Source organism: Prunus avium, chromosome 8 (genome assembly GCF_965620075.1).
Source record: "Prunus avium chromosome 8, drPruAviu1.hap1.1, whole genome shotgun sequence".
Classification (NCBI taxonomy): domain Eukaryota; kingdom Viridiplantae; phylum Streptophyta; class Magnoliopsida; order Rosales; family Rosaceae; genus Prunus; species Prunus avium.
The window spans coordinates 25,862,618-25,887,519 of record NC_142291.1 but is presented as its reverse complement, the minus strand read 5'-3'; the positions used below and the strand labels follow the sequence as shown (position 1 = coordinate 25,887,519).

The 24,902-nt window shown below is 36.7% G+C and overlaps 1 non-coding gene and 1 pseudogene across 1 annotated transcript; one reads left to right on the top strand and one right to left on the bottom strand.

The window, feature by feature from the left end:
- Positions 1-1,022: 1,022 nt before the first annotated feature.
- Positions 1,023-23,158, top strand: LOC148292398 (uncharacterized; annotated as a pseudogene).
- On the bottom strand, positions 8,531-8,637 carry LOC148292399 (small nucleolar RNA R71). The gene has a single exon (XR_015827207.1). It is a non-coding gene; the product is annotated as a small nucleolar RNA R71 (small nucleolar RNA).
- Positions 23,159-24,902: the final 1,744 nt, after the last annotated feature.

The following is a 24,902-nucleotide window of genomic DNA, read 5'->3' as shown; positions in this document are numbered from 1 at the left end:
AAAAACAATAAAGTAAAAGGGAGAAAATGATTGTGAAACATTCAAAATACCAGAAAATGCCCTTAGTTGATGCAAACATTAAAACTTGAAATTATTAATTAAATGAGAATAATATGGTTAATTTATAATTTTCCTATTAAAAAAATTTAAATTAAAAACAAATCATATAAGGGATCCAATTTTTATGGAACATAACTAGCCATTTTATCTTTTCTTAATTCTAAAATAAAAACAAAAAAACAAAAAAACAAAAAAGAAATCCAATTGGCACACGTGTGGGCTAGTATATATATATATATATAAGACAGAGAATTGTAAAACATAAAAACAAAAAAGAAATCCAATTGGCACACATGTGGGCTAGTATATATATATATATATATATATAAGACAGAGAATTGTAAAACATTCCAAATACTACCAAAGCACTTAGTTAATAAAATCCCTACTATTATAAAGTTAGGCGAAAACGGTTGGGCTCACAAGCTTCATAAAAAAAAATTTGAACAGAAACAACCGTGAAAAAAAAAAAACCAATAGCTCATGAGAAATTCATGTTTAGAATTTGGATGATTATTTTTCGTAAAAACACAGTAAAATAAGAAGAAGAAAAAAAAAATACAAACTCACAAAACTCGGCCAAATCGTGTGAAAGGAGCAGTTCCCACTTCCCTCACACCCCACATCATTCCTCCATTAGAAAAATAATTACTACCAATACTTTTACAACTTCAAATAAACAACTAAAAGAAAGAAACAAATATAAAGGGATTAAGCATTCCGTGATTTTTTTAAAAAAAATTACAATTACTATTCTTTGTAGTGATTAAAAAATGCACACAAAGCCATAAACTTATTATAATATTTGCATAACAAAATAAATAAATAAAAGGTTTAGAGAGTGATTAATATTTTTGCATAACAAATCAATAACTTTTACGGAGCAACAAAATGCACATGTATTTGAGAGAGAAAGCCAACGAGAGCGGTGGCAGAGTCGTCAAAGGATAAGAAGAAACTTAATGAGCTCGGCACACCTAGATGAATATTTAGCACGACGGCGAACCAATTATGGTGTTGTAGAAGTCCAACACCCTAACATAGTGTCATTCAACGAAGGCAATAGCAATCACCCTAACATAGTGTCATTCAATGAAGGCATTAGCAATCAAGTTCCAAATACAATGCGCTTAAGTCATATAAGGCAACTAGCCCATTCGAACATGATACAATTGCCTCATGGTGGAGTTAGACAAAATTTCAATAACAATGGTAATCACTCAATTCAACCTCATTCAATTTTGAAAAAAACAACAATACCTTAATTATATGGACATTCATTTCTTCCCCATTCCTTAATACAGAAGATACAGGAGAACAAACATTCCAGTATTTTAATGCTGAGAATTATGCTAATCACCCTAGCAATCAAGTTTGAAGTACAACACACTTAAGTCATATAAGGCAACTAGCCTGTTTGAATTGGACACAATTGCCTTATGGTGGACTTAGATGTTAGTAGTATGCCCTTACAGCCAACTAATTATACAATAATTAATATAATGTTAAGGACATCTTATGTAATGACTTATTAAGTTATTCATGGGCAAGATCAGTTGTTTTTCAACCATGATATTTGGCATATTCCATAACAGTAAAACAATTATAGTCCTAGGAATATATAAGTGTACATGAGAACTATGTAATGAGATTGCATACATCGCGACTTATCATGATCCTTAATCCTAAACATGTTCCTGGTCGTAGAAGTACTAATTAGGCGTTAATATTCCGCCAAGACTAGTACACACAATATATTCTCTATATGTAGAGAATGACGAGGTCTCAAGTCATTGAGTGTATCGACACCAAGATATGTGTGTAGGTGCTTCCAGGAGAACAAGTACATTGAAGTGATCAAATATATGAATTCTCGAATGGAAGTCTTTACTCATATGTCAAACTAGAACTCATAGATTGCAATGGTGCAAACTAATCCTTAGACCTGAGACATTATAGATGTCTTGTGGCTATATTGTTTGTCTTTGAAGGCACTATACAATTGTGTTGTATGAGACATGACCTAAAGGTGTTTATTAGGACTCTCAATAAAGTCATGAAGGCAAATGAATGTACAACAAGGGATTTCTACTCTCAGTAAGGAGAGATAATACTCCAAGGATATGATTTCAAATCTCTACGCATAGTAGTGGATAAGATTTGAAAGAAGAACTCTTCAAATCATATAAAGGAATAATTCACATTAGGATATTCGACATTAGATTCCATTATCTAATATGTGAATAAGGAGTATTGTGTAAGAGACGGATTCAATTGCATAGTCATTCCAATTTAAATAGGTTCTTTCCTACACGTATTTAGCTCGGATAACCATGACATACTGCTAGGTGTCAACCATGGTTTGTGGAAGTCCTGAAAGGTTCAAACTTAGTTGATCTTCACCAATAGGATGAATTAAATAGTGAAATTTAATTCACAAGTCAACTCAAAGAAGTTGAGTCTACCAACTACCTTCCTAAAAGGAACATACGGATCGCACATCGAGAGATGAGATTAGAGGTACAAAAGAAGAGAAGAGAAAATTGGAAAACAAATGAAGAAGATAAGATGTTGAAAATTAACAGTCAAAGTCAAAGTCAATCCCTAATCATCTTATTACTATTGTTTCCTTTCCAGACAAACGAATATTTTAATCTCATCAATGAGAATGGAACTTCTCATAACACCAATGTTCCTCAAAGGCAACATCCAGTGGGAATAACAGGAGCACATAATTGTGCTAGAAATTTTTATGAGAACATCAGAGTTACAAAATTACAATTACCAACTCCAACAACATGTCCAAAATGTGATGCCCGTTTGTTTTAATATGAAACCTTTCAAATGTGTTGCTTAAATGGAAGGACTAAGCTACCTCTAGTACCATCCCCTCCTGGCTTGAATGAACTCTTCTGTAACCAATCTACTGAGGGGAGACATTTTAGGCAAAACATTCGAGCTTATAATCATGTCTTTGCCTTCACTTCAATGGGTGTGCATGTTGATGAAAGTTTAGAACCTAGAAGAAGTGGTGGTTTGCCATATGCATCCCAGGCTGCTGCAATAATAATTGGCAATGAGGAATTTGAAAACCTCATAGGTCGAAATATCATTATGCAAACAACTCATGGTCAACTTACAATTGTTCAAGATTGTGTTGGATATTATGATCCTCAACAATATCCATTGTAAGTCATGTATGGTGCCAATCAAACATTATACTTTCATATTGATAGAGCTGAGACAACTCCTGCAATACTTAGAATTAGAAAATTTATTAGAATTTTCTGAAATTAAATGGAAATTAAAATTGAAGAGATATGTCTCTTCAAGTTTGAAGTAATAATGCATCTTCTAAGTTAACAGATGCATCACTTGACCTTTCAAATAAAGTCACATATTTTGAAAAATGGCTCCTTAACATATATAAGTAGGGGTGTTCACGGGTCGATAACCCTGGCTGGGAAGAGTTGCCGACCACCGAACCGGAGGTCGTCGGCGTACATATTTTGTAGACCGCCGCCGCGCCGAGAAGATGCAAAACCGACTGCAATCGGCACGCCAAGAAGTCGGTGCGGTGCGGTTTGGTTCGGCGAGTATCGACGGCAGAGGATTGCTTGAGGACCACTTCGTCGTTGGGGGGTATGGGGAGGAAGAAGAAGAAAAGAAGAAGAAGCCAAGGAAGAATATGGAGAGAAGAACGAAAGAAGAAGAAGAAGAAGAAGAAGCAGCGCGCAGGGCGGGATGAAGAAGAAAGAAGAATGACGGCTGGGAGAAAAGAAAAATAAAAGGAGAGTTTGTGGGGCAGGGGAAACCCTAACTCTTTTCTAAATGTCTTTTTAATTCTTTTACATTGTAATAAATACTACAATTATACACATGTTGCATAAGATGACGCATCAGTCCAGTGGTATTTGGGCCTTGCATCCGAACTCTGAACAGAGTTCGATTCTCCATGTGCGCGCACTTTCTGGATTTTTACGCAATTTACATAGAAGCGGTCCGGTTCGGGTTTCGCCGATTTTAAAAAATTCAAACCGGTTCAAAATCGGTTCACCATCGGGTCAGCCGGTTTTTCTGTCGATTTCAATAATTTTAGTTACAAAATCGGACCAACCCGCCAAAACCGGTCCGGTTCGATCGGGTTTTCGGTATAAATGACCATCCCTATATATAAGTAGGCAAGACCTACACATGTTAGATAGGTTAAGATATAACTTTTACATATACATATTCATTACATAATGCATTATAGAGATTTTTGTAGTCTCATAAGTGAGTCCATATGATTTGGAGTGCTACTATCGTAAGGACGAGGTCGTTGTATCTTGAGAGACAAACGTTAATCAACCATGAGCACCGCAGTGGACAAAGTACCTAGCACTTGCCTCGACCATTATTTCCAGGTTTTTCTAACCCATATCATGTTAGCTTAGCATTGTACATGCTTTTAAGTATGCATTAATTTTGAGCAAAAAATTGCATAAATTGTTTCTAAATGTTTTTTTCCAACAAAAGAAAGATGAATGAATTTGTAAACTATTTTGCCACATTTATAATTCTCTCTTGCCTTCTCCAAGTCAATTATTAGAACGTGGGAAAGTATTGGCCTTTTTTCATCACACGCCCTTATAGTATCTATGACATATTTAACCTACCTTGCCGTTCTATGAATAACTTTCCAAGCATGCGAAAGGCCTTTTTTCGATCACATTTTGTAGCAATATGAAAGTAATTCACTAATTCACTAATTCATGCACATTTTTCACTAATTCTATAATTCATGCATCTTTCTCTTTAAAATGCGCATCTAGAAAAATACAATTGCAAAAAGAAAAAGAATTAAAATTGTAAGTTGCGCGTAGCTCGTGCGATCGAAAAAAGGCTTCCAGCATGCGCGAAAAGTAATTTATAGAAAAACTCATTTTCCCCAATTGTTAACAAAAGAAAACCAAATTTCCCCAATTTTTACCAAAATAATACTCATTTCCCCAAATTGGCAAATAGCCGCGACAAGTCCAAGAACAAATGCTGACCTCTAGTATTTATAAATGTTATAAAAAGAATGACAGAATATGAAGAAAACCTGGATGAATTGAAAAGCTTGAACTGGACAAATGAAGAAGGGCATGCATTGCGCAATTGGAGTTGAATTCTACTTATGAGGCAAAGAAGAATTTGTGGGAACGTTTCTTTCGATACTTTTCTCATATTTTGGAAAATAATCATATTACAACCATTCCTACTTTGAAAAAAGTTGTTTCAGTTCAAGATTAGCATGTGATTGACTTTCTTGTGGAATAAGTTGGGTATGGCTTTGGCGCCACTTCTACCTCCTCTATTGCGGCCAATGCACCATCCACATCCACAACCACCTCCACTCAGCCATCCATCACGGTAAAACAAAGATGTGGCGAAACCTTCAAAAGGTGGTTGCTTGGCAAAGGCTCCGTCTTTGTCAGATTGGGGACTTCGATGATTGATTTGCTTCTTATGGTCTGGCTCTCGAGACTAGTTTGTGTTGAAATTGGTGTATATATATATATAGCCTGAAGGGAAAAATATACGAAAAAAGCTACTACTTGTTTCCACTTCATCTCATAAAATTTTCTGAATCTCTTATTTTCTAAACTGAGTTTTCTAAGCTTCTAGAAAAATACAATTGCAAAAAAAATAAAAATAAAAATAAAAATGTAAGTTGCGCATAATGCACGCGATCGAAAAAAGGCTTCCTGCTCGCGCGTAAAATAATTTATAGAACGACGAGGTAAGTCAAATATGGAAATTTGTGGATATTGTAGGGTGTTAAGCTCATAATTTCATACATATACATGCCCAATTTACTTACTTCTTTTGCTTAGTTCCTATAATTCTAAGTTATTTCCCTCCCTTTGTGTGTTTTGTAGGCCAATAGAGCAAGAGAGCATAATTCATGCAATTCAAGCATGTTAAGGCCTAATTTGGATGAATGGAAGAAGAGCTTAAAAGACAAACTCATTTTGGCTACAGCCCCCTGCCAGTCCAGTTCCGTAGGTCATATTGCAAGCTTTGTTTCAGCAACCTACACAGCTCGGATGAGGCAGCATTCTTCATGAAAGTTGTTCCAATGGGTGTGTACTATAACATATCCAAAAGTCAGCCCCATTGGATAAATATGGAGTCTGTTACCTAGCAAACACAGAGCCATGCTCAGGATGGATTTTATCAGCGCGCAAAATGAGTTAGCAATTTGTTTTGGCCTTAACTTCCTCCTCCGACCTTGGATTGGCCCAAATGATATATGTCTGGAAAGAAGACATTCTGAACTTCAATTTCGAGTGCTTAAAGTCCTAATTTGATTAAGAGAAGCCCAAGTTGTAAGCCCTTGAAGTTGCTGGTTATGCTGACCTCAGCATGTGCTGGTTGGATGCTTGGTCATGGTGAGCTAGGTATGAGCTATCATTTCTGATTGGAAGCTTGGTCATGGTGACATGAAGATGAGCTAGGGCTGCTGGTGGGATCTATTGGTGAAGTGCATCAACCAATTCAGATTTTATAATGCAAGTGTTGTATGCATTAGCCATATTGAATTCAGATTTGTCACTCCCCTCTCCCTATAAATACCACATCCATTCCACATTCAAGACACAACAAATCCTGAGATTCACAACCCCCACAATTCACTCCAACCATCCTCAAACACTCTCAAAATCCCAAACACTCCAACAATCACCAAAACAACTCCAGCAAACCTCTCTTCCATTTCCCTACGAATTTCATCTTCCTTAGCCATCACCACTCACTCAAACTCATCCCAAATCACCTCCATATCCTTCATACATCTTTCTAGAAGTGGGGAAGCTCTTGGAGAAGCATTAGAAGTGGAGAAGCACTTGGAGAAGCCTTGGACACCACAAGAACTTCAGAAAAAGGGTTTTTCTACTCTTATTGTATTCATTATGTTTTCTCATTTCTGTTCAAGTCTCTTTTCCATTATGAGTAGCTAAATCCATAACTAGGGCTTCGATGTAACCTAACATGAATATTCTGGGTTTATAAGTTTGGAGTTTCAAGTTTGATTCATGATTCATGTTCTTATTCATTATGCTTATAAGTTAACATGCTTGTTTGAATGATTGATCACCATTAGAACTTGTTTGTTAACTATCTTGGTTTGAATTAAGAGTATACACCATGCTTTAATTCGAATTGAACTATGAATAAGAAGAGTATGTATGGACATTCGACAACAGGGATTAGATACATACTTGGTTGTTTAAAATGTTCTTCTATGCTTAATGGGTTCCTAATGCTTAATTTTAGGTTAGACAACAAATGATCAAATTAGGGAATTAGGAACACAAGGTTAGGACCAAACACCATGGCCTAATCATACTTTAGCTAGAATCAATCTTTGAATCTGAATTAGACTTGTTACTTGAATCTTTATAACCCAGAATTGAATTGTTATGGTGATTCGAATGCCCTAGTCTCAAAATCTGTTTTCCAACTCTTAAAACCACACTTTGTTACATTTGTTTACTTGTTTTTGTTTGCAATTTCATTTTGCTTCTTTTGTTCAACAATCACAACCACTCTTGTTTTAAATTCTGTTTTAGACATAACCTCCTACTTTCTTGAATTTGGTAATCTAAGTACATAACTAGTTTTAACTTCTCAGTCTTCGTGGGTACGACCTCGTACTTGTCTTGCTATACTACTAATTGCCCCGTACAATTGCGAGTTAACATAATATTAACAACAAATTTTGGCGCCGTTGCCGGGGACTGAACGAAAGTTCTTCCCTGGTTATGTGCCCAAGGTTACCCTATTCTTTTTAGTGTTTCTAATTAATCTAATTTTCTGTTTCAGGTAGTTTATGTCTAAAAATCCATTACTTGAACAAGTGAGGTCTTCGTTCCAACGTTCTAGATCTTTGAACGCAGGACCATCATTGCAACCCAGACGAGTGACCTCTGAAATTCAGAATCGTCTAGAAAGGGAGTTGTCAACTGCAAAAGAGCAAGCTCTTGCTACATTTACAAGTCTTGCTCTCCACACTGAACTTCCCGGTTCTTCACTTTCAAATTCGGAAGCAAGTTCAGACCAAGAAGAAGAAGAAATGATGGCTGCCATTGAGTTCATGGGAGAACTTGATATCCCAACAATTCCAGCATCTCCTTCAAGCATTTTGCTGCCCACTGTAGCTCGAAATTATGAGCTTAAATCTTCTCATCTTAATATGCTGCCTTCCTTTTATGGTTTACCTAATGAAGATCCATTGACTCATATAAAGGATATTTTTAATGTTGTGAGTTCTTTTCCCTTGACAGGTGTGACAGAAGATCAACTTCGAATGAGAGTGTTTCCATACACTTTAAAGGATAAGGCGAAGTATTGGTTGAATTCTTTGAAGCCTGGTTCACTCACTACATGGTCTGCCATTCAAAAGAAGTTCCTGGAAAAATACTTCTCCACGCAAAAGACCGACATGCTTAGGGACAAGATCTTGTTATTTGCACAGCAAGATGATGAATCGTTTTGTGAAGCATGGGAGAAATTCAATGGGTTGCTCAACCAATGTCCTCATCATGGGATTCCATTGAAGCTTCAAATGCGTATGTTTTATAAAGGACTAACCCCTTCTAGTCATAATATAGTCACCAATTTTGCAGGTGGTTCTTTTAAAACCAAAACTCCAGAAGAAACGTACGAACTCTTTGAGGAGATAGCAATGGAGACCCAACATACGGATACAAGAGGTAAACGTGTTATTAGTGGTTCTAATGATGCTTCTAGTGTGCAGATTTCAAAACTGGAACAAAAGCTAGATGCTCTTCTTGCATTAAACTCAAGAAGCCCTCCGAAGGAAGTGTGTAGCATTTGTGAATCTCATGACCATGCTACCACAGCTTGTCCACTTGGGGCTGGATATCCAGAATTTGTGCAAGAGCAAGCTAAGTTGGTAAATTCCTACAACCAAGGTCCAAGAAATGATCCATACTCTCAAAGTTATAATCCAGGTTGGAGGAATCATCCAAACTTTTCATGGAGAAATACCCAGAATCAAGCAAATCCCCCTTCATTCCAAAGGCCACAACAATCATCATCATCATTGGAAGATATAGTGAAGCAGATGGCAATCAACCAATCCAATTTTCAGCAAACTACACAAGCTGCCATCTCCAAATTGGAAGTCCAATTAGGCCAAATAGCTGCTGAAATAACTCAAAGAGTGCCTGGGAAATGGCCAAGCCAAACTGAGATCAATCCAAAGAACCCAGAAGCCAAGGCCATTCATGTGCTCAGATCAGGTAAGATCATTGATAATAAAGATGATTCTAATCTTTCAAATGATGTTGTGATTGTAGAAAATGAAGAGGAGGAGACCATGGCCACGGAAGGAGAACAACTCAAAACTTCTCAATCTGCTCCTAAGGCCAAATCAGATTCTCAGAAATCCGATCAATTCCAATTGCATAAAAGGGATGACAAATTTGTGCCACCACATCTTCAAGAAGATAGATACGTGCCACCCGCTCCATATGTTCCACAGATTCCATTTCCAGGCCGTCTTAAGAAAGCAAAGCAAGATAAGGCTTTTAAAGAGATTTATGATATTTTGAGTAAAGTTAATATCAATTTGCCTTTGCTTGATCTTATTGAACAGATTCCTGCATATGGAAAATTCATCAAGGACTTGAAAACTCACAAGCTCAATTTCGCTCCAAATGAAGGAGTAAAGCTCGACCAGAATGTAAGTGCTGTATTGCAAAGGAAGCTTCCACCAAAACTAGATGATCCTGGCAGCTTTGACATTCCCATTAACATTGGAGGCAAGAAGGTTGGAAGAGCCATGTTGGACTTGGGAGCAAGCATCAATGTTTTGCCATATTCAGTTTATCAAGAGCTTGGCTTAGAAGGGATGAAGAAGACTTCAATGCGACTTGAACTAGCTGATCATTCTATAAAATATCCAAAAGGTATTGTAGAAGATATTCTAGTTCAAGTTAATACACTAATTCTCCCTGCTGATTTTGTAGTGATGGACATGGAAGACAATCCAAATGGAGATCGTGTTGATCCCATTCTCCTAGGCAGGCCATTCATGGCCACTGCAGACACAATCATCAAAGTGAAAGATAGCACTCTCTCCATGACTGTTTTGGGTGAAACTGTTGAATTTAAAATGCTTAATGCTCTATCTCAACCTTCTATCTCTCTTGATTCTTGCTTTTCAATTGATGTTGTGGATCATGAGGTTTCTTCCAAAATTTTGCAGAGAAAGTCTAATGATGCTCTAGAAGCTGTCTTAACACAAGAAGAGGAAGATCTTTGTGAACCGGAGTTCCAAGAAGTGGTGGCTGCCTTAGAAGTGTTTCCGCCATACCCACCATCCTTTAGGCCACCAATCGAGCCTCTTGGACCATCATCCGCGAAATTGGAGCCATCCATTGTCATCCCACCAAAGCTAGAACTTAAACCTCTTCCCAATAATCTTAAATATACATATTTGGGTGCTAACGAAACTCTCCCTGTTATAATTGCTGCAGGTCTCTCCTCACATGAAGAAGAGAGCTTAATTAAAGTTCTAAAAGAGCATAAAACAGCCATTGGGTGGACCATAGCAGACATCAAAGGAATTAGTCCAAGCATGTGCATGCACCGGATTTTAATGGAAGAAGACAGCAAACCATCTCGTGATGCCCAAAGGAGGCTAAATCCCAACATGAAAGAGGTGGTTAGAGCTGAAGTTTTAAAGCTACTCGATGTAGGAATCATCTACCCAATTTCAGATTCTAAGTGGGTGAGCCCTGTGCAAGTTGTTCCAAAGAAGTCCGGAATCACCGTTGTGAAGAATGAGAAGAATGAGCTAGTTCCTACACGAACTGTCACTGGTTGGAGAGTTTGCATTGATTACAGGAAGTTGAACACATCCACTAGAAAAGATCATTTCCCCTTACCTTTTATTGATCAAATGCTTGAACGTTTATCTGGCCATGCTTACTATTGTTTTCTTGATGGTTTTTCAGGTTATAATCAAATTCCCATTGCTCCGGAAGACCAAGAGAAAACCACATTCACATGCCCATTTGGTACGTTTGCTTATAGAAGGATGCCATTCGGTTTATGCAATGCCCCAGCAACTTTCCAAAGATGCATGATGTCAATCTTTTCAGATATGGTGGAACGATTCATTGAGGTATTTATGGATGATTTTTCAGTTTTTGGTTCCTCTTTTGATAATTGTCTTCACCACTTGTCTCTAGTGCTTAAAAGATGCCAGGAAACAAATCTGATTTTGAATTGGGAGAAGTGTCACTTCATGGTGAGACAAGGCATTGTACTAGGCCATGTGATTTCAAGCAAGGGAATCGAAGTGGATAAAGCCAAGATCGACCTCATCTCAAATCTTCCACCCCCTACCTCTGTTAAAGGAATTAGAAGCTTTCTAGGTCATGCTGGATTCTATAGAAGGTTCATCAAAAATTTCTCAAGCATTACAAGGCCATTGTGTAATCTCCTTGCTAAGGATGCTGTTTTTGAGTTTAATGAAGCTTGCATGGAAGCTTTTTCTACCTTGAAGAGGGAGCTAACTTCAGCCCCTATTATCATAGCTCCGGATTGGTCTTTACCATTTGAAATAATGTGTGATGCCTCTGACTTTGCTATTGGTGCAGTTTTAGGTCAAAAGAAGAACAAGCTGCCCCATGTGATTCATTATGCTAGCCGGACCTTGAATGATGCTCAAATCAACTACTCCACAACAGAGAAGGAGTTGCTTGTTGTGGTTTTTGCTTTAGAAAAATTTCGTTCTTACCTTGTTGGTTCTAAAGTAATTGTTTATTCTGACCATGCAGCCCTTAGATACTTGCTCACTAAGAAGGATGCCAAACCACGCTTGATTAGATGGATTCTCTTGCTGCAAGAATTCGATTTGGAGATTCGAGATAAGAAGGGATGTGAGAATGTGGTAGCTGATCATTTGAGCAGAATTGTGGTTGAAGAAAAAGGAGGAGCTGTGCTACCCTTGAATGAGACTTTCCCTGATGAACAACTATATGCTGCCCAAGTCAAAGAGCCATGGTATGCTGATTTTGTTAATTATCTTGCTTGTGGTGTTCTTAGAAATGATCTAACTTCTCAGGATAAGAAGAAGTTCTTTTCCATGGTGAAACATTATGTATGGGATGAACCTTTCTTATTCAAGTATTGCCCGGATCAACTCATCAGAAGATGTGTTCCAGAAGAAGAGCAAGAAAGCATACTTAGGCATAGCCACGAATTGGCCTGTGGAGGTCACTTTGGAGCTAAGAAAACAGCACTTAAAATTCTGCAATCTGGTTTCTTTTGGCCCACTCTATTTAAAGATGCATTTAATTTTTGTGTTAAGTGTGATAGGTGCCAAAGGATGGGGAACATAAGTCGCAGGAATGAAATGCCATTGAATAACATACTTGTTGTGGAGCTCTTCGATGTGTGGGGTATTGATTTCATGGGACCATTCCCATCTTCCTTTGGTTATACTTACATACTTGTTGCTGTTGATTATGTGTCTAAATGGGTGGAAGCCATAGCCACCAAAACCAATGATTATAAGGTGGTGCTGAAGTTCTTGAAGGATAATATTTTCACAAGGTTTGGTACTCCAAGGGCTGTCATTAGTGATGGAGGCAGCCACTTCTGTAACAAGCCATTCGAAGCACTCATGAAGAAGTACAACATCACCCATCGAGTCTCTACACCATATCATCCGCAAACTTCTGGTCAAGTGGAAATAAGCAATAGAGAAATTAAGCACATCCTGGAGAAGGTGGTGAACAATACAAGGAAAGATTGGGCAGCCAAGCTCAATGATGCATTATGGGCTTATAGGACAGCATATAAGACTCCCATTGGAATGAGCCCTTATCGTCTTGTGTTTGGGAAAGCTTGTCACCTGCCAATGGAGCTTGAACACAATGCTTTTTGGGCCATCAAGAAGTTAAATTTTGATCTAGACAAGGCAGGCCATGCAAGAAAGTTTCAGCTGAATGAATTGGAAGAAATTAGACATGAGTCTTATGAGAATGCAAAGCTTTACAAAGAACGAACCAAGAGTTACCATGACAGAAACATTCAACGGAAAGAGTTCTCCAAAGGTATGTCAGTTCTTTTGTTTAACTCACGTTTGCGTCTCTTACCAGGAAAATTGAAGTCTAGATGGCAAGGCCCATTCACCGTGGTCAATGTTTCTCCCTATGGAGCTGTGGAGATTCAAAACCCTAAAGATGGCTCGACTTTCAAAGTAAATGGACAACGTTTAAAGCCATTCTATGAGGGAGTTTCAGCTGGCATCCAAACTGGCCATGTGGTAGATCAACTTCCCTTCGTACCATCAACTTAGCTGATTGCACAATGTCTTGCCAAGACAGTAACTAAGGCGCTTCTTGGGAGGCAACCCATGTGTTCAAGAAGAAGGTGCTTGGTAGCAATCGACCTAATCGCATCAAGGGGGAGCATTTCAATCCTTTCTCTTTACTTGTTATTATTTTAAATTTCTGTTTTTTTTTTTTTATAAAAATTTAAAAAAAATAAAAAAATTTAAAAATTTAAAAAGATTTTTCATATGAGCTAACTTATGGTAACTCCAGTGAGCACTTCCGTCAATACAGTGTCTAGGAGTTCTTTAGGCGACACCTTCGGTGTCTAAGAAGTTTGGGTTTTAAGCGGGACCATTGTGACCCCTCCAACCTTCCCGGATCCCCTGGCTGTGTTTTCTGAGGCCCTTAACTGGTCATCCATGAGTTGCTTATATATTCATTTTTTTTATTTTTTATTTTTCCTAAACCTTCTTCTAAACTTTTCCCTTTATCATTTGTTTGTTCTCAATCATCTTTTGTATGCTTTCACATTGAGGACAATGTTCAATTCAGGTCTGGGGGGAAGGTTTTCAATTTCAATTTTCTTATCCATTTGTGTTTTCAATTTTCGTTCTCTTGTCACAAATTTTTTTTTTATTTTTTTTATTTTTTTTATTTTTATTTTTTATTTTTTTTAAAGAATGTCATACAATCAATGCTATGGAGCTGCTATTTGAGGTTTTCATATCAGAATTTTGCACTTCACAAAGCTTTTGCTCTTAGAATTCTGGTGGCTAAAGTACCACGCTCAAATTCTTGAAGGAAAATAGTGGAGACTACCCTAGTGAGCTATATCGAGCCTAATTGCTTTCTTGAGAGGGTTTAAAGTGTTCTATTTCTCATCCATACTTATTTTCTTCAATTCACTCTAATTGATCTCATTATTCCATTTTGATTGAATACTAAGGATGATTCTCTTTTGCAGATATCATGTGCTTGCTCTCATTCATGAATGAACTCATTGAAGTGATGCTAGGCTATGTGTGCATAACCATTCTATGTGCTTTCTTTTCACCCTACCTATATGTGTGTTCCATCAACCCTCTTGAAGCCAAACACTTAAAGCCTTTTCTTCTATCACCCTCATCATTTCCCTACCTTTGTATCTCAATCTGAGATACTTGACCTATTGTAGCCATACCCTCTAGCTTAGAAATATACCAAGGTGTGCCAAGATAAAGTTTGAAGCAAGGAAGTTGCAGCCATGTACCTAAATAAAGATGATGTGAATCTGTGCAATGAAGTTAATGAAGATGCAGATCAAATCAACGAAGATGAAAGTGTTTCGATTTGATCTAAGTGTGAAAAATAAAGTCTATGCCAGGAGATACCATGAAGTTTGCTGCCATGCCAATCTAAATCAATGATGCCTTGCAGATTAATGAAGCATGCAACCTTGGTATGTTCTTAAGTTATTTGTTTTTCCTTCCAATTCTTCCATTTCCCCTAAACCTTAGCCTTTCATTACAACATTGTGAAAGACCTAGCTGATCTTTGAGGATGTATTCATGGGTGCTGGTAAGTATGTGTGTATCTCTATTCTTAGTATTTAATTCCTTTCATGAGATCTAACCAAATTTGTGCTTCTATTTCATACACTCACTTATGCTTTCTTGAGAGAATTAAAACATAGGTTCTGAGTGATTGAGTGTTATCTGTGAGAATTAGAGTCGAAGCATGTTCTCTATTCAAGGTTTGAGTGTGCTTGCTTTGAAACTGTGTGCCTTTGAGCTATAGCTTCCACTTGTACACACTGATTGATGACCTATCTTGGCAACTCTATGGTGTTGGAGGTATGACTAAAACTTTCTTTCATTTTCATTAGTTGATTTCAAAGTTGTTTTTCTAACCATTTTGTTTTGTAGAGTTAGAAAAACGTTTGTGGGTATCGTATCTGTTAAACCCTCAGGAGACACAACTCCTCCTACTAGGGATGCCTAGAGGTTTAAAGGCTTGTTGCATACGCTCAATGCAATCGAGTTACCGACGAAAGTGGTCTAGTTAACTTCTTGTTTTGTTTTTATCTTTGTTTCTCTTTTGTTTTGCTCGAGGACTAGCAAAATCTAAGTTTGGGGGTGTGTTAAGCTCATAATTTCATACATATACATGCCCAATTTACTTACTTCTTTTGCTTAGTTCCTATAATTCTAAGTTATTTCCCTCCCTTTGTGTGTTTTGTAGGCCAATAGAGCAAGAGAGCATAATTCATGCAATTCAAGCATGTTAAGGCCTAATTTGGATGAATGGAAGAAGAGCTTAAAAGACAAACTCATTTTGGCTACAGCCCCCTGCCAGTCCAGTTCCGTAGGTCATATTGCAAGCTTTGTTTCAGCAACCTACACAGCTCGGATGAGGCAGCATTCTTCATGAAAGTTGTTCCAATGGGTGTGTACTATAACATATCCAAAAGTCAGCCCCATTGGATAAATATGGAGTCTGTTACCTAGCAAACACAGAGCCATGCTCAGGATGGATTTTATCAGCGCGCAAAATGAGTTAGCAATTTGTTTTGGCCTTAACTTCCTCCTCCGACCTTGGATTGGCCCAAATGATATATGGCTGGAAAGAAGACATTCTGAACTTCAATTTCGAGTGCTTAAAGTCCTAATTTGATTAAGAGAAGCCCAAGTTGTAAGCCCTTGAAGTTGCTGGTTATGCTGACCTCAGCATGTGCTGGTTGGATGCTTGGTCATGGTGAGCTAGGTATGAGCTATCATTTCTGATTGGAAGCTTGGTCATGGTGACATGAAGATGAGCTAGGGCTGCTGGTGGGATCTATTGGTGAAGTGCATCAACCAATTCAGATTTTATAATGCAAGTGTTGTATGCATTAGTGAAGTGCATCAACCAATTCATCTTTTATAATGCAAGTGTTGTATGCATTAGCCATATTGAATTCAGATTTGTCACTCCCCTCTCCCTATAAATACCACATCCATTCCACATTCAAGACACAACAAATCCTGAGATTCACAACCCCCACAATTCACTCCAACCATCCTCAAACACTCTCAAAATCCCAAACACTCCAACAATCACCAAAACAACTCCAGCAAACCTCTCTTCCATTTCCCTACGAATTTCATCTTCCTTAGCCATCACCACTCACTCAAACTCATCCTAAATCACCTCCATATCCTTCATACATCTTTCTAGAAGTGGGGAAGCTCTTGGAGAAGCATTAGAAGTGGAGAAGCACTTGGAGAAGCCTTGGACACCACAAGAACTTCAGAAAAAGGGTTTTTCTACTCTTATTGTATTCATTATGTTTTCTCATTTCTGTTCAAGTCTCTTTTCCATTATGAGTAGCTAAATCCATAACTAGGGCTTCGATGTAACCTAACATGAATATTCTGGGTTTATAAGTTTGGAGTTTCAAGTTTGATTCATGATTCATGTTCTTATTCATTATGCTTATAAGTTAACATGCTTGTTTGAATGATTGATCACCATTAGAACTTGTTTGTTAACTATCTTGGTTTGAATTAAGAGTATACACCATGCTTTAATTCGAATTGAACTATGAATAAGAAGAGTATGTATGGACATTCGACAACAGGGATTAGATACATACTTGGTTGTTTAAAATGTTCTTCTATGCTTAATGGGTTCCTAATGCTTAATTTTAGGTTAGACAACAAATGATCAAATTAGGGAATTAGGAACACAAGGTTAGGACCAAACACCATGGCCTAATCATACTTTAGCTAGAATCAATCTTTGAATCTGAATTAGACTTGTTACTTGAATCTTTATAACCCAGAATTGAATTGTTATGGTGATTCGAATGCCCTAGTTGGAAAACAGATTTTGAGACTAGGGCATTCGAATCACCATAACAATTCAATTCTGGGTTATAAAGATTCAAGTAACAAGTCTAATTCAGATTCAAAGATTGATTCTAGCTAAAGTATGATTAGGCCATGGTGTTTGGTCCTAACCTTGTGTTCCTAATTCCCTAATTTGATCATTTGTTGTCTAACCTAAAATTAAGCATTAGGAACCCATTAAGCATAGAAGAACATTTTAAACAACCAAGTATGTATCTAATCCCTGTTGTCGAATGTCCATACATACTCTTCTTATTCATAGTTCAATTCGAATTAAAGCATGGTGTATACTCTTAATTCAAACCAAGATAGTTAACAAACAAGTTCTAATGGTGATCAATCATTCAAACAAGCATGTTAACTTATAAGCATAATGAATAAGAACATGAATCATGAATCAAACTTGAAACTCCAAACTTATAAACCCAGAATATTCATGTTAGGTTACATCGAAGCCCTAGTTATGGATTTAGCTACTCATAATGGAAAAGAGACTTGAACAGAAATGAGAAAACATAATGAATACAATAAGAGTAGAAAAACCCTTTTTCTGAAGTTCTTGTGGTGTCCAAGGCTTCTCCAAGTGCTTCTCCACTTCTAATGCTTCTCCAAGAGCTTCCCCACTTCTAGAAAGATGTATGAAGGATATGGAGGTGATTTAGGATGAGTTTGAGTGAGTGGTGATGGCTAAGGAAGATGAAATTCGTAGGGAAATGGAAGAGAGGTTTGCTGGAGTTGTTTTGGTGATTGTTGGAGTGTTTGGGATTTTGAGAGTGTTTGAGGATGGTTGGAGTGAATTGTGGGGGTTGTGAATCTCAGGATTTGTTGTGTCTTGAATGTGGAATGGATGTGGTATTTATAGGGAGAGGGGAGTGACAAATCTGAATTCAATATGGCTAATGCATACAACACTTGCATTATAAAAGATGAATTGGTTGATGCACTTCACTAATGCATACAACACTTGCATTATAAAATCTGAATTGGTTGATGCACTTCACCAATAGATCCCACCAGCAGCCCTAGCTCATCTTCATGTCACCATGACCAAGCTTCCAATCAGAAATGATAGCTCATACCTAGCTCACCATGACCAAGCATCCAACCAGCACATGCTGAGGTCAGCATAACCAGCAACTTCAAGGGCTTACAACTTGGGCTTCTCTTAATCAAATTAGGACTTTAAGCACTCGAAATTGAAGTTCAGAATGTCTTCTTTCCAGCCATATATCATTTGGGCCAATCCAAGGTCGGAGGAGGAAGTTAAGGCCAAAACAAATTGCTAACTCATTTTGCGCGCTGATAAAATCCATCCTGAGCATGGCTCTGTGTTTGCTAGGTAACAGACTCCATATTTATCCAATGGGGCTGACTTTTGGATATGTTATAGTACACACCCATTGGAACAACTTTCATGAAGAATGCTGCCTCATCCGAGCTGTGTAGGTTGCTGAAACAAAGCTTGCAATATGACCTACGGAACTGGACTGGCAGGGGGCTGTAGCCAAAATGAGTTTGTCTTTTAAGCTCTTCTTCCATTCATCCAAATTAGGCCTTAACATGCTTGAATTGCATGAATTATGCTCTCTTGCTCTATTGGCCTACAAAACACACAAAGGGAGGGAAATAACTTAGAATTATAGGAACTAAGCAAAAGAAGTAAGTAAATTGGGCATGTATATGTATGAAATTATGAGCTTAACACACCCCCAAACTTAGATTTTGCTAGTCCTCGAGCAAAACAAAAGAGAAACAAAGATAAAAACAAAACAAGAAGTTAACTAGACCACTTTCGTCGGTAACTCGATTGCATTGAGCGTATGCAACAAGCCTTTAAACCTCTAGGCATCCCTAGTAGGAGGAGTTGTGTCTCCTGAGGGTTTAACAGATACGATACCCACAAACGTTTTTCTAACTCTACAAAACAAAATGGTTAGAAAAACAACTTTGAAATCAACTAATGAAAATGAAAGAAAGTTTTAGTCATACCTCCAACACCATAGAGTTGCCAAGATAGGTCATCAATCAGTGTGTACAAGTGGAAGCTATAGCTCAAAGGCACACAGTTTCAAAGCAAGCACACTCAAACCTTGAATAGAGAACATGCTTCGACTCTAATTCTCACAGATAACACTCAATCACTCAGAACCTAAGTTTTAATTCTCTCAAGAAAGCATAAGTGAGTGTATGAAATAGAAGCACAAATTTGGTTAGATCTCATGAAAGGAATTAAATACTAAGAATAGAGATACACACATACTTACCAGCACCCATGAATACATCCTCAAAGATCAGCTAGGTCTTTCACAATGTTGTAATGAAAGGCTAAGGTTTAGGGGAAATGGAAGAATTGGAAGGAAAAACAAATAACTTAAGAACATACCAAGGTTGCATGCTTCATTAATCTGCAAGGCATCATTGATTTAGATTGGCATGGCAGCAAACTTCATGGTATCTCCTGGCATAGACTTTATTTTTCACACTTAGATCAAATCGAAACACTTTCATCTTCGTTGATTTGATCTGCATCTTCATTAACTTCATTGCACAGATTCACATCATCTTTATTTAGGTACATGGCTGCAACTTCCTTGCTTCAAACTTTATCTTGGCACACCTTGGTATATTTCTAAGCTATAGGGTATGGCTACAATAGGTCAAGTATCTCAGATTGAGATACAAAGGTAGGGAAATGATGAGGGTGATAGAAGAAAAGGCTTTAAGTGTTTGGCTTCAAGAGGGTTGATGGAACACACATATAGGTAGGGTGAAAAGAAAGCACATAGAATGGTTATGCACACATAGCCTAGCATCACTTCAATGAGTTCATTCATGAATGAGAGCAAGCACATGATATCTGCAAAAGAGAATCATCCTTAGTATTCAATCAAAATGGAATAATGAGATCAATTAGAGTGAATTGAAGAAAATAAGTATGGATGAGAAATAGAACACTTTAAACCCTCTCAAGAAAGCAATTAGGCTCGATATAGCTCACTAGGGTAGTCTCCACTATTTTCCTTCAAGAATTTGAGCGTGGTACTTTAGCCACCAGAATTCTAAGAGCAAAAGCTTTGTGAAGTGCAAAATTCTGATATGAAAACCTCAAATAGCAGCTCCATAGCATTGATTGTATGACATTCTTTAAAAAAAATAAAAATAAAAAATAAAATAAAATAAAATAAAAAAAAAAAAATTGTGACAAGAGAACGAAAATTGAAAACACAAATGGATAAGAAAATTGAAATTGAAAATAGGGGTGTGGAAAGAAAAAAGGCTAATGCTTTCTTATTTTCTAATAATCGACTTGGAGAATTCAAAGGAAAACAAATGTGGCAAAAGAGTTCACTAATTCATGCATCTTTCGCTTTAACTAATTCAAATTCCCTTTTTAAGTATTGCAGGGGTTGGCTCAGCTCTACCTCTAATTAAATATTATACTTTCATAGTATTGTAACATCTTTTCAAATTCTTGTCAAAATCAAGTTACTTTTTACCATATGAGTAGTAGGTTGTCCTCAATTGTGCTCTCTACATTTTAATTCCCTCCTATTCATATTTTCATATTTAACTTGCCTCACATTTAGTACCCCTTGAAATCTAATATCACTTGAAGAAAGAGAGAACAAAGATTTAGCTTACCTCATATTTAGCTTTCTCGCGTTCTAATAATCAGCTTGGAGAAGACAAGAGAGAACAAAGATGGTAAAAAAAGTTTACTAATTCATGCATCTCTTTCACAAATTCACTAATTCATGCATCTCGGGAGGCTTTTTTTCTATCACACATGCTATGCTTGACTTACAAAGCTTCTTTCTCTATTTTTGTAATTGTATTTTTATAGATGGTCATCTTCAAAGTTTTCCTTTATAGATGACCTTTTTTTAATCACGCATGCGCCTTTCCAGACTTTTTTTATTTGTTCAGAAATTGTAGTTTTCTAGACGTGCATTTTAATAGGAAATGCATCTTACATTTAGCAATTCACCAATTCATGCATCTTTCGCTTTCACTAATTCACTAATTCAAATTTTTGTTCCAAGTATTGCAGGGGTTGTCTTGGCTTTATCTGTGTAAAAGTATAATATTTAATTGGCATTACCGAGACTTACAATAGATATTGTAGGGAATCATAATATCCAACACAATCTTGAACGTTCCTAAATTGACCATCATTTGTTTGCACAATGATATATTGACCTTGTAGGATTTCAAATTCCTCATTGCCAACTATTATTATAGCAACCAGGGATGCAGCCATGTAGATTCAACAAGTTTTATTTTATTTGGATCTTTCCTAATAACTTCATATTGAACTGCTGCAAAATATGGGCCAACATCTGGAGCCACTAAGCTAGCCTACATAATGAAAATAGTAAAAGTAAGTAATATATTAATAATATAAAAAAAAAGTAAAAAATCACAAAATAAGATAAATAAGGCCCACTTGAAGGGCACATATAAAAAAACATTGAGAATCCAAATAATAACATAAAAGAATGCATGATCCTATAGATTTAGCTTACCTCATATTTAGCTTTCCCGCGTTCTAATAATCAGCTTGGAGAAGACAAGAGAGAACAAAGATGGTAAAAAAGTTTACTAATTTATGCATCTCTTTCACAAATTCACAAATTCATGCATCTCGGGAGGCTTTTTTCTATCACACATGCTACGCTTGACTTACAAAGCTTCTTTCTCTATTTTTGTAATTGTATTTTTATAGATGGTCATCTTCAAAGTTTTCCTTTATAGATGGCCTTTTTTTAATCACACATGCGCCTTTCCAGACTTTTTTTATTTGTTCAGAAATTGTAGTTTTCTAGACGTGCATTTTAATAGGAAATGCATCTTACATTTAGCAAATTCACTAATTCATGCATCTTTCTCTTTCACTAATTCAAATTTTTGTTCCAAGTATTGCAGGGGTTGTCTTGGCTCTATCTATGTGAAAATATAATATTTAATTGGCATTACCGAGACTTACAATGGATATTGTAGGGAATCATAATATCTAACACAATCTTGAACGTTCCTAAGTTGACAATCATTTGTTTGCACAATGATATATTGACCTTGTAGGATTTCAAATTCCTCATTGCCAACTATTATTATAGCAACCAGGGATGCAGCTGGCAAACTATATTGTCGATGATTTGCAGGTTGTTTTTTGATAATGAGTCTGCAATGGGCAAAAGATTTTCAAGATTTGAGCTTATCCAAGATGTGATGTCCTTTTGTTTTGTCATGAAACCTTACAAATGTGTTGCTTAAATGGAAAGACTAAGCTACCTCCAATACTATTTCCTCCGGGCTTGAATGAACTATGCTACAACCAATCTACCGATTGGAGGCATTTTATGCAAAACAGTCGAGCTTATAATCATATCTTTGCCTTCACTTCAGCGGGTGTGCATGTTGATGAAAGGCTAGTAACTGGAAGAAGTGGTATTTACACATTTTGTAGTCGATGTTCCATATATCATAAGATTAGAAGTATTTTACAAGTTGGAGATATAGATCGAGATTCTTACAAATGTATATTTATGACACAACTCATGAAATTAACAATTGATGTGAGAGAGTGAAGCACTAAACAGAGATGTTGTTGAAAAGATACAACAAATCTTGACGCATTATATTCAATTTGTGCAAACAATCTGTCACCTTGCGTAACGAAAAAATTTACAGAATTAAAGACTCATTATCAAAGAACAACATGCAAATCATTGACAATATAGTTTGGCATCTGCATCCGAGGTTGCGACAATAATAATTGGCAATGTGGAAGTTGAAAACCTTAGAGGTCGAAATATCATTGTGCAAACAAATGATGGTCAACTTATAAACGTTAAGGATTGTGTTGGATATTATGATGTCCTATAGTATACACTGGAAGTCTCGCGTAGCGCCAATTAAACATTATTCTTCCATGTCGATACAGTCGAGACAACCCCTGCATTACTTACAACAGAAATTCGAATTAGTGAAAGAGAAGATGCATGAATTAGTGAACTCTTTTGCCACATTTTTTTCTCTTTTCCCTTCTTCAAGGAAATTCAAAGAATGTGGGAAAGTATTAGCCTTTTCTTGACTACGCACCTATATACAGTATCCATGAATTTCCATATTTGACTTATCTCGCCTTTCTATGAATTACATGCTACAAACATTTCGTCACCTTGCGTAGCGACGAAATTCACAGAATTTCAAATTCATTATCAAAGAACAACCTCCACATCATCGACAATAGAGTTTGCTATCTACATCCCAGGTTGCTGCAATAATAGTTGGCAATGAGAAATTTGAAAAAGTTAGAGGTTGAAATATGATTGTACAAACTAATGATGGTCAACTTAAAAACGTTCAAGATTGTGTTGGATATTATAATCCCCTATAGAATCCTTTGTAAGTCGCACGCCATGAGCGTGATAGAAAAAAAGGTGTCCATGGATGCATGAATTAGTGAATTAGTGAATTAGTGAAAGAGATGCATGAATTATTAAACTCTTTTGTCCCATTTATTTTCTCTTGCCTTCTCCAAGTGGATTCTTAGAATGTGGGAAAATATTGGCTTTTTCAAGGGTATTAGATTTTAAGGGGCACTAAAATGTAATTCAAATATGGAAATTTGAATAGGAGAGAATTAAAATGTAAAGAGCCCAATTGTGAACAACCCATTACTCATAGGTTAAAAAGTAACTTGATTATGATGAAAATATGAAAATATGTTACAGTGACGTGAAAGTATAATATTTAATTGGCGGTAGAGCCGAGACAAGCCCTGCAATACTTAGAACGGGAATTTGAATTAGTGAATTAGTGAAAGAGAAAAAAAGACATGAATTAGTGAACTCTTTTGCCACCTTTGTTTACTCTTGCCTTTTCCAAGTTGATTCTTAGAACATTGGAAAGTATTAGTTTTTTTTTAAAGACGCGCGCTATGTGTGACTTACAATTTTAATTCTTTTTCTTTTTGCCACATTTATTTTGTGCAAGCAAAAGAAAAAAAAAAGCATTTTCAAATGCGCATCTAGAAAAATACAATTGCAAAAAGAAAAATAATTAAAATTGTAAGTGCGTAGCGTAGCGAATGTGATAAAAAAAAGACCTTCCGCGCGTGCAGGGAGACTTATATTAATAATTAAAATTATTAAATAAATGAAGATAATATAATACATTTACCTGTTTTCATAATTTTTAAAAAATTAAATTAAAAAATAAAATTACGTGTGTGCCAATGGGCTAGTTAAATGAAAAGAATTCTATACATTCACATTTCTTTTTGGACAAAGTTAAAAAGGGGAGGGTGGTTTTGCCACACGCATACTACCAATGTGCCATAGAGGTTTGAACTTAAGACCACTAGTTTGCAAGTCAAGGCTCCAATGGGCCAGATTTCTTTGCTTATTCACATTCAAAAAAGAGTTTTGAAAATGTCCTTGATGTTCACAAAATTATCAGGTTGTGTCCTTAATGTTGATGAGTGAATTTCACACCACCAATTCGAATGAGTCAAAACCCAGTCAACCCTTCTTCAAGGGTGGACTTAAGGTTTGTCACACTCTTGTATGTTTTTTGTTGCACTTGGAGTGCCCAAGTGAGGTGGACAATGACTCCAATTCCCCTG